Source organism: Myotis myotis, unplaced genomic scaffold (assembly GCF_014108235.1).
Source record: "Myotis myotis isolate mMyoMyo1 unplaced genomic scaffold, mMyoMyo1.p scaffold_m19_p_7, whole genome shotgun sequence".
In the NCBI taxonomy this organism is placed as follows: Eukaryota; Metazoa; Chordata; class Mammalia; order Chiroptera; family Vespertilionidae; genus Myotis; species Myotis myotis.
The window spans coordinates 69,664,776-69,674,120 of NW_023416379.1; the positions used below are offsets into that span (position 1 = coordinate 69,664,776).

Genomic DNA, 9,345 nt, shown 5'->3' on the forward strand with positions numbered 1-9,345 from the left:
TGAGTTGCCACAGTCTGTTCTGTGCTTCTATATCTCTAGATGTATTTTTAAAAAATATTTTTTATTGATTTCAGAGAGAAAGGGAGACAGAGAAAGATATAGAAACATCAATGATGAGAGAGAATCATTGATCAGCTGCCTCCTGCACACCCCACATTGGTGATGGAGCCTGCAACTCAGGCATGTGTCCTGGCCAGGAATCCAATCCCAACCTCCTGGTTCATAGGTCGACGCTCAACCACTGGGCCACGCAGGCCTGCCTGCTGTATTGTGTTCATCAGCTTATTTTGTTTATTAGATTCCACATATGAGTGAGATCATGTGAAAGCCCAAACTATTCCATGGAGAGTACATTCAGACTTACAGAGAGAGAGAGAGAGAGAGAGAGAGAGAGAGAGAGAGAGAGAGAGAGAGAGAGACCCAGTCCTCAGTTATTCCATCCCTGCCCTGCCCCAGCTCTAATCACATCTTAATTCAACCACTTGAGAGATGACTCTGAGCCAGAATCAGCCAACGGTTACTATCTAGAAATCATGTCCCACAAAATTATAAGAAAATTAAATAACTATTGTTTTAAATATAAATTTAGGCCTAAATTTTAGAGTGATTTGTTTTAGGGAAATGTATAATGAGAACATCTAGTTTCCAGTCTGTGATGCTGGCTCCATAAGATGGTCAAAATCTCTGCTGTTTCTTCATTCCCCTGTAAAATCTATTTACCAGGGCCAACAGAAACACAGTTTGTGCCAATATCTGGCAAGTTCCCAGAGGCAATAAAATAGCTGGCACTCATTAGTTCCTTTCAAAGGGCTTTTCTCTCTCTGGAATTTTAGTGCATCTGGTCCTTGTTGCTTCCATTGGTCTCTTATGTCTTTAAAAATGCACTTTTTGTTGTTGTTGCATTTATTCTTTTCTTTTCTAGTTAACAACAATGTTCTTGGCCTGCCAATATGTAATTCAGCCTGCCCTCATTTCTAGCTTAGTTTTCCATTATATCTGTCGGTATTTAGAACAAAACACACACACACACACACACACACACACACACACAATTTTTGTTCAGTTTGTTTTAACACAGTGATGGTGAACCTTTTGATCTCGGAGTGTCAGCATTTTGAAAAACACTAACTTAACTCTGGTGTCGTGGCACATATAGAAATTTTTTGATATTTGTAACCATAATAAAACAAATTTTGATATTTATTTTATATATTTAAATGCCATTTAACAAAGAAAAATCAACCAAAAAAATGAGTTCGTATGTCACTTCTGACACGCATGTCATAGGTTCGCCATCATTGTTCTAACACCAATAATACTGATCAGTATAGAACCCAAGATTTTTCTGACTCCGAAATAAAGTTTTAAACTTTCTATTTCTGGTCTTGAATGATGAATATTTTATGGGTTTTTTTCTAAATTCCTATTGGTAAATTTTTCTACCATTCAGAGTGTTATAGAACTAGGTAGCAAAACCAGACGTCTTTAGAAAGGCATGTCTCATTGTCCCAGACTGGACTACATACATATACACTGACCAACCACCATAGTACGTCCTAGACATAGTAATTGATATAAGCCAGTGAAGGCCCATTCCTGAATTTGGGGGCAGGACAGTCGTTAAGAATTTTTGAGTTCTGTTTGGATAGGGGAGGGATGATATGTGCCAATTAATATTCTTAATATCAAGCAATATAAAATAATTTCTGCTGAAATAGTACTAGACTGCTATGAGAGGGCCATGGAATATATTATCTATTCAACCAGCCATAGCAATGGAATGGGCACTAGCTAAAGAAACACCATTTAAATCCAGAATTTTCTTATGGATGATGTCACCGACTAGAAATTTGCTGCCATATGCTATACAACACACAATCTAGACCAGTGGTTCTCAACCTTCCTAATGCCGCGATCCTTTAATATAGTTCCTCATGTTGTGGTGACCCCCAACCATAAAATTATTTTCGTTGCTACTTCATAACTGTAATTTTGCTACTGTTATGAATCGTAATGTAAATACCTGATATGCAGGATGTATTTTCATTGTTACAAATTGAACATAATTAAAGCATAGTGATTAATCACAAAAACAATATATATGTGTTTTCCGATGGTCTTAGGCGACCCCTGTGAAAGGGTCGTTCGACCCCCAAAGGTGTCGCGACCCACAGGTTGAGAACCGCTGATCTAGACATTCCAAAATTGCTTACTTACTGCTTCCTGGGTTCCTAGTCATTCCAAAATGCTGATTCTTAGAAGAGGTGTACTGTCATCCTGTAGTGTTTTATACTTTAAAGCTGGGACCCATATCCAACTTTTCCTGGATTTATCCAGACTATTCAGATGTGGCATAGTAAAAGAACAAAGAACATCTGTCCATGATGACTTCCCCCTTTCTGTGCAACGTTAGTCATATACTTTTACTTTCCACAGATAAAGTACAGTTCAGTGTTTATCACCCACATTCAATGCCAAATTCAATTGTGCTCCAGCGCCTAAAGACCATGGGTAAATTATACCTGTTGTTGCTGTGACAAATTACCACAAACTTAGCAGTTTTGAATAACTAAAATTTATAGCTTCCAGTTCTAAATGTCAGAAGTATGACACGGTCTCACTGAGCTAACATCAAGGTGCTGCCAGGGCTGCGTTCCTTTCTGGAGGCTGTAGGGTGAGTCTTTCAAAGCCGGAAACCCACATTTCTCTCTGGGTGACCACAACCAGGAACATTTGTCCATTTGTATTAGATTGGACCCATTTGGACAATCCAGGATAATCTCCCCGTTTCAAGAATCTTAACCTTCATTACACTTTTAAAGTCCCTCTTGCCATGTAACCTATTCACAGGGTCTGTGGCCATTTGGGGGCAGGGGTATTATTATTATTATTTGAGGTGAGTACCTGGTTTATTTCTGACGCCGGTGAATCTCTAAGAGTGGCAGATTCTGGGACGTTCCTTCGGTGGGTGTCAGGCATAGAATTCCACCTTTCAAGTGGGGGAGGCCTCGTCCTGCAAGGACCCAAGGCTGTGGCTGCCCCAAACCTCCAGCACCAGGTCCCTCCCCTGTTCCTGGGCTTGTGGCTCCTCCTACCACTTGGGCGTGGCCACCTGAGGAGGATCAGGGTCACCTGGCGGGCACGTACCCCAGGCAACTGCAACTTGCAAGCCTCCTGCGGGAAGGCTCACAGGCCTTGCGCGGTCGGTCAGCTGATGTCGCAGCAGAACGCACGCACCCTGCACCCGCCGGGAAGAACTATTTATCCACCAGGCCACCAGCCAACTCCGCCCCTCCCTGCGCAGGTAGGCGGGGTACGTGTGGGGGTGGGGTGGGGGGTACTGGAGAGAAGGGGGCCCAGTAGCCACAAGGCCCCATCAGCCAGTCCCTTCATTTTGGCAGCGGTCACTGGGGTGGCTTTGAGAGTGGCAGTCCAGGGGTTGGGGAGTGCCAGGGACTTTCGGGTACAACCCAGACTTGTCCGTGGGGCCTTTCCTGGGCGCAGAATCCCGGGGTCCACCCTGCCTGTGCTGGGCGGGTGCACAAAGGCTGGAGGAAGTTGGGGAGGCCGGCAATGTGTCACAGAAAAGGCGCCAGAAGTCTTTGGTGTCCTGGTCCGAGTCCGTGGTGCTGGAGGCGGCGGGCAGGGGGTCCCAGTCAGACAAGGTGGGCAGGGGTTCGGATACGCCAACGGATGGGCGTGGACAGTGACTCCTTGGGTCCCAGGGCGCCCGCTGTTACCTGGGACCAGAACCGCTGTCTGGGTGCCGGCGCCATGGGCACAGCCTTGCAGCGCTCCTGCTCTCTGGGTAACACCAGGCACAGGTTCGCGTCCTTGTGGGGAGGCTCAACCTGGTGTTGCTTGTGGTGACGGCTGCAGTGGACACAGTGGCACCTGCTCGAAGGACAGGGACCTGTCCACCTTGGTGGAGTGCAGGAGCCCATCTCGGCTGGCAGCGAGAGTGTGGTCACTATGGAAACCGTGGTCACAGTGGGCGAGATGTCCAGCCTAACCTGACCTCTCAACCCACAGCAGATTCAGCAACAGCTGCCTGCTGCCCTTGACTGGGCTCCGGTGGGCCGGATGCTGCCAGGAGCTGCTGGTGGCTGGCAGCGTCTCCAGAGCTTTCTTCTCCAAGCTTCTGTGTCTTCTTGGGCAGCCTTGATCCCAGCCTCAGGCTGCTCTCCAGGCAGCATGTGGTGGGGAGTTGGCCCCTCCACTCTAGAAGCTGGGGGGAGGGTCTACAGGGCCATCTGCCAGTGAAACACCCTAGATGGGTGTATTGAGCATTTTGCCCTGCTTGGGGCCACCGAGGCACCTACCTTCTTGGCACCATCCACAGCCGAGCCCACCTGGCTCACCTCCCAGGGCTGGGTCTGAGGGCCATCAGGACTTACCTGCTGGGGACTTGTCTTCTTTCTCAGCCCTACAAGGGGTCTCTAACGTTGGCAGCTCCTTGCACGCCACCCGAGGGTGCTCCTAGGCAGGTCTGGAGGGCGCCTTTCTCCATGAACTGTCCTGGGAACCGATGCTTTCCTCGCTCCCAGCTCACTGAGGTCTCTAGAACTAGGTCCTGGAGGATTACTGCAGGTGCTCGCAGTAATCTCAAGTGCTGCAGGCGGACTGGGCCATCAATGGGGCGGCAGGTGGTGGGGAATAACATGCATACATACCATCTTCTTAATGGGGCCTGTGGGTGCCATACCAGCAGGACAGACAGGAGGGCCATCATGTAGTTGGTGCAGACAAGTACAGCAGCACAGATGCATCAGGCCGAGGCCCATTTTCTGGAAGAGCATGGTGGGTTTGCTTAGGGGCAGGGATGTGACGCTCAGCCCTGCAGAGGGCTCAGGTCAGCTCCACCTGATCCTCACTTCGCACCAGTCATGAGGCAGCTGCTCCCATGGCCTTCGGGGAAAACCATACTCAGGTTGGGTGAGATGAGCTTGTGAAGCCTTTTCCCTGGAGCCTCTACTGGTGGGCACCTCATCCTACTCAACAGCTTGTGTGCACTGCAGCAGACTGGAGGCTGGGAACACTATCCATGTCCATATGAGGCACCAGCACTGCGTCCACTGGGTCCAAATGCCCCACCAACTTCCAGAAGCTCAAGTTGGGGTTTGAGCTACCTTTGTCTAGCACTGTGAAGTGGTTGAAGGGGCTGCCTAGAAAGATGTAGCAGCTGGGCCAGGTGGCCCTGAGGAAGCCCAGGGAGGCCAGAGGCTCAAGCTGCTAGAAGGAGGATGTCTACTCCAGCAGCTGTGCCACATGCTTTGTCTAGCACAGGTCCTCTGAGGATGGCAGCTGCACACTTCCTGCCCAGGGTGTGGAGAACCTGTGTGGAGTTGGGTGGTTGGTTGTTTTCTGCACCAGGTGAGTCAAAAGGCTAAGGTGAGGTGAGCACTTTCTGTTTCTCTTAGAGTAGGTTTTAGCACAATTTTCTAGTTCTCACTTCTACCCCATCCCACCACCTCCTTACCCCTCTTCTATTCCCCCCCCGCCACCATCATGAGGGACAGTGTCTCCAGATTACATGGTGATCCTTTTTGGAATCAGTACACTGTAGCCAAGCTTGGCTTGCATGAGGAGCAGCTGATCCTGCTGATATGGAAAGTTGTGGACCTGGCCATCATTAAGGTGGAGCAGTTGCATAAAATAGTAATTAGATGGAATCATTTGGAACTGACACAGGATTGCAAAGAAAAAAGCTAAGATAAGGTCAATGCCTATACTTGACATCACAGCTAGACTGAGCCCTGGGACAGCTAAACCAGTCGGCAATGCACTGAACTCAATGTAGAGGCCTCCTCCTAGTTCTGTACTGATGTACTTCATGTCAGGCAGATCCTACGTCCTGACACTTCTGAGAATAATTGCTTGTATGCTCCTATTACTCTTCTGATCTTCAAAAATAATTCAACAAGTGTTGTCCTGGTGTACCTGATATTGATAAACTGGATGCTACAAGCAATGAGAGTGTTTAAATTTTGAGAACAATTCAGCCTTCTGTGTGGAGCCTCTCAAGTTGCAGATATGGGGATACAATTTTAGCAGTGATTTCACAGCCTAATAATCACAAATGTTCAGATTCAGAGAGAATAAATTACAAATTTCAAAGTGGCACTTGCATCAAAATAGAACTCATTGATGACAACACTGTAATCAGGGTTTCAGGTTTATCATGGCAGCATGTGGATCAAGACATTGAAAAATTCTTCTAAGGACTCAGATTGCCAAAGGAGTTTCAGCACTGCGTCTGAATGCCCATATCTGAAAGAATGGAGAAGCTCTGCTTAGTTTTGTAAGTGAGAAGCACAGATACCTAGCACTACAGAGGCACACACATTGCATGGAAAACCAGTACATTGAGGTTTACAAAGCAACAGGCAAAAATTGTCTTAAAATTGCTGGTAGTATCTCCAATGAGGTATCCCAGTTTCTCTCCAAGGAAAACCAAGCCCTTGTCCACAGCTGGGGCTGTCTTTCATGGCCACAGCTGATAAGACGGTGGCCTTCTTTGGACAACATTGCCCTAAAATAGGGGGGAGGAAGGCATCCTCCTTGTTACCTAACTAGACAACCAGCCAACAAGAGATATTTTGTCCTCTTATGAGAAGTATGCACAGAACACACTGAGGAAGCATAAGGATTTTGGTAAAAGACATTGAACTGCTCAGGAGCATAGCAACTGAAGTTCAGCAGGTGCTAATCAATTCACCTCAGCCCTTCTCATTTCACTGCAACCCTTCCTATTGTCCTAGTACTACCTCAGAAATTTTTGCCCCATGTAAACATTAGAGACTGTATATACCTTTAAGGTCTTCCCTACATGAAGATAATTGAGGAGATCCTGGATTTTCTGGGGGAGTTTTTCATAGATATTCAAACTCACAAATTTTACAAGGCATTGAATTACCAGGGCTGATCACCAGATATCTCATCATCAGGAGATACCTTTATCCAGATGAAATCTGCAAACAAAGCATTTGTGGCTGCATAGAAGAGTCATAAAAAAAAATCAGGAAGGAGAGAGATGTTGAAACCTTTCACTATTCAGCTGAGGAGATGAACTTTGTATTGATGGGGGAACTTTTTGTTTACATTCACCAGTTTATGGGAAAGGACATAGGTAAACAGCCAGGCAAAGATGTACATAGGTTCCTGAGTGCAGGAGCTTTTTCTTGAGTTGGGGTGTGCCATCACCAACTCAGAAGGTCTTTGAACCACATACTATGGGTATTTTTATAGAGGCTTCATCACATAGGCATGATGGATTATTAACTTCATTTATAGCCTCTCTCCTTTCTTTCAGGAATGAGAGGTGAGTCTGAAAGTCTCAACCTGTTAATCATGTCTTGATCTTCTTCCGACCAGCCCTATACAGCATCCTACCAAGAGTCATCACATTAGAACAAAAGACACTTCAGAAAATCCCAAGGGATTTAGGAGTTTACTGACAGGTGCCCCTATCACTCAGGAATTATGAAGGTCTTATTAGCTCATTGTCAGCAACTGGGATCAAAGACTAAATTTTAGAACAAAAGATTCTCCTAGCACTCTTATTTACAAGGAGATTTAGGAGCTGTAAAGGAACTGAGAGCAGATACACACACACACACACACACACACACACACACACACACACACACACACACACTAGAGGCCTGGTGCATGAAATTGGTGCATGGGTGGGGGTCCCTAGGCTAGGACTGCTATCAGGGCTGATCAGGTTCCCTGCCTCCCCATCTCTCCTCCTTCCCCCTCCTCCTCCCCTCGACACCTGCATCCGATACCATCCACCCCCGGTTCCCCGTCCCAGCCCAGGGCCCGGCCCCGATCAGGCAATATGGACCTGCCAGCCAGGGGGAGGGACTGGGAGGATGGCCAGCAGGCCCTGATCAGGTGATCAGGGCCTGATGGCTGGGGGGAGGGATCAACTGCCACCGTGGCAGACAGGTGGCAGGCCGATTGGGGCCTGCCGGCTAGGTGGAGGAACCAGGAGGTTGGCCGGCAGCAGGCCCCATCAGTGCCTGCAGGCTGGGGGAAGCTCCTACGCGTCATAACCACCAGTCGTTCTGGTTCTTTCCGTCATTCTGTCATAATGGTTGCTTAGGCTTTTATATATATAGACTAGAGGCCCGGTGCATGAAATTTGTGCATGGTGGGGGGTTCCCTCAGGCCACCCTGCACCCTCAGGGGATGTCCACCTGCGGTTTAAACTGGCAGTCGGACATCCCTCTCGCAATCTGGGATGCTGCATGCACCAGTGACCATACTTTTCATACAGGTGAAAGGCATCTTGCTGTTGTATGGACAGCTACATTTTTTTTTTTGCCCTGAATATAAAAAGTAGTACTTAAAATAATCCTTCTGAGGTGGTATTATTATTTCCCCATCTTATGGGTAGAAAAACTGAAGCAGAAAGAAGTTAAGTAATTGGCTTTGTCACACGGTTATAAGTGTCAGAATCAGGGCTGACCACAAAATGTGCAAGCCGGAGTCCATGCATGTAATCGCTGCATCACCCTGTTTTTTCAGTGTTAGAGTAGCCTTGCCAGATTTTAATTTTTAAATCTAAGAGACTATTCCCAATATATAGGGTAGGATCCCTAGGCCTGGCAGGCGATCAGGGCCAATCTGTGTGGCGACTGGGGTGGAGTGATTGGGGGGATCCTGCTGGCACCTGCCTTGGCTGGTGGCCTGGTGCTGCCTGCTGGCAAACCCCACCCCCCAATCGCCACTGCTGGTCGCCTCCCTCTCGGGGGGCAGACGCATCTTCCCCCTGGTGGTCAGGGTATGTCATAGCGACTGGATGTTCTGCCAGTCATCCCACCATTTGATTGATTTGCATATTAGGGTTTTATTATATAGGATATATCTTATTATTTCACACCAGGGTAATCTGAATCCATTTCAGTACTCCCTACACTTCACCTTCACTCCCTCCCCTACCACATAATTTAACCAATCAGACCAAAATCCTAGGCTGTTGAGGTTTCCTTAGATGAAGCTACAGCTTTAGTGCCAAGAGGCAGTGCCAGATGTCTGTATTGGTTTTCAATTGCTGCCTAACAAATTACCATCAATTTACTTCTTAAAGAGCACGCATTTATTAGTTAGTTCATGGTGCTGTGGGTCAGAAGCCAGACAGGCTTGACTGTGTTTTCTGTGAAGGGTCTCATGAGGTCATAATCAAATTGTCAGCCAGGCTGGACTCTCTCATCTGGAGATTCTGGAAAAGAATACTTCCAGGCTTATTCAGGTTGTTGTCAGAATTCAGTTGTGTGTGGTTGTATGACTGAAGTCCTCGTTTTCCTGCTGGCTACCAGGAAGGATCACTCTCAG

At 47.3% G+C, this 9,345-nt stretch overlaps 1 pseudogene; it reads left to right on the forward strand.

Moving 5' to 3' along the window:
* Positions 1-5,243: 5,243 nt before the first annotated feature.
* On the forward strand, positions 5,244-7,185 carry LOC118660741 (annotated as a pseudogene).
* Positions 7,186-9,345: the final 2,160 nt, after the last annotated feature.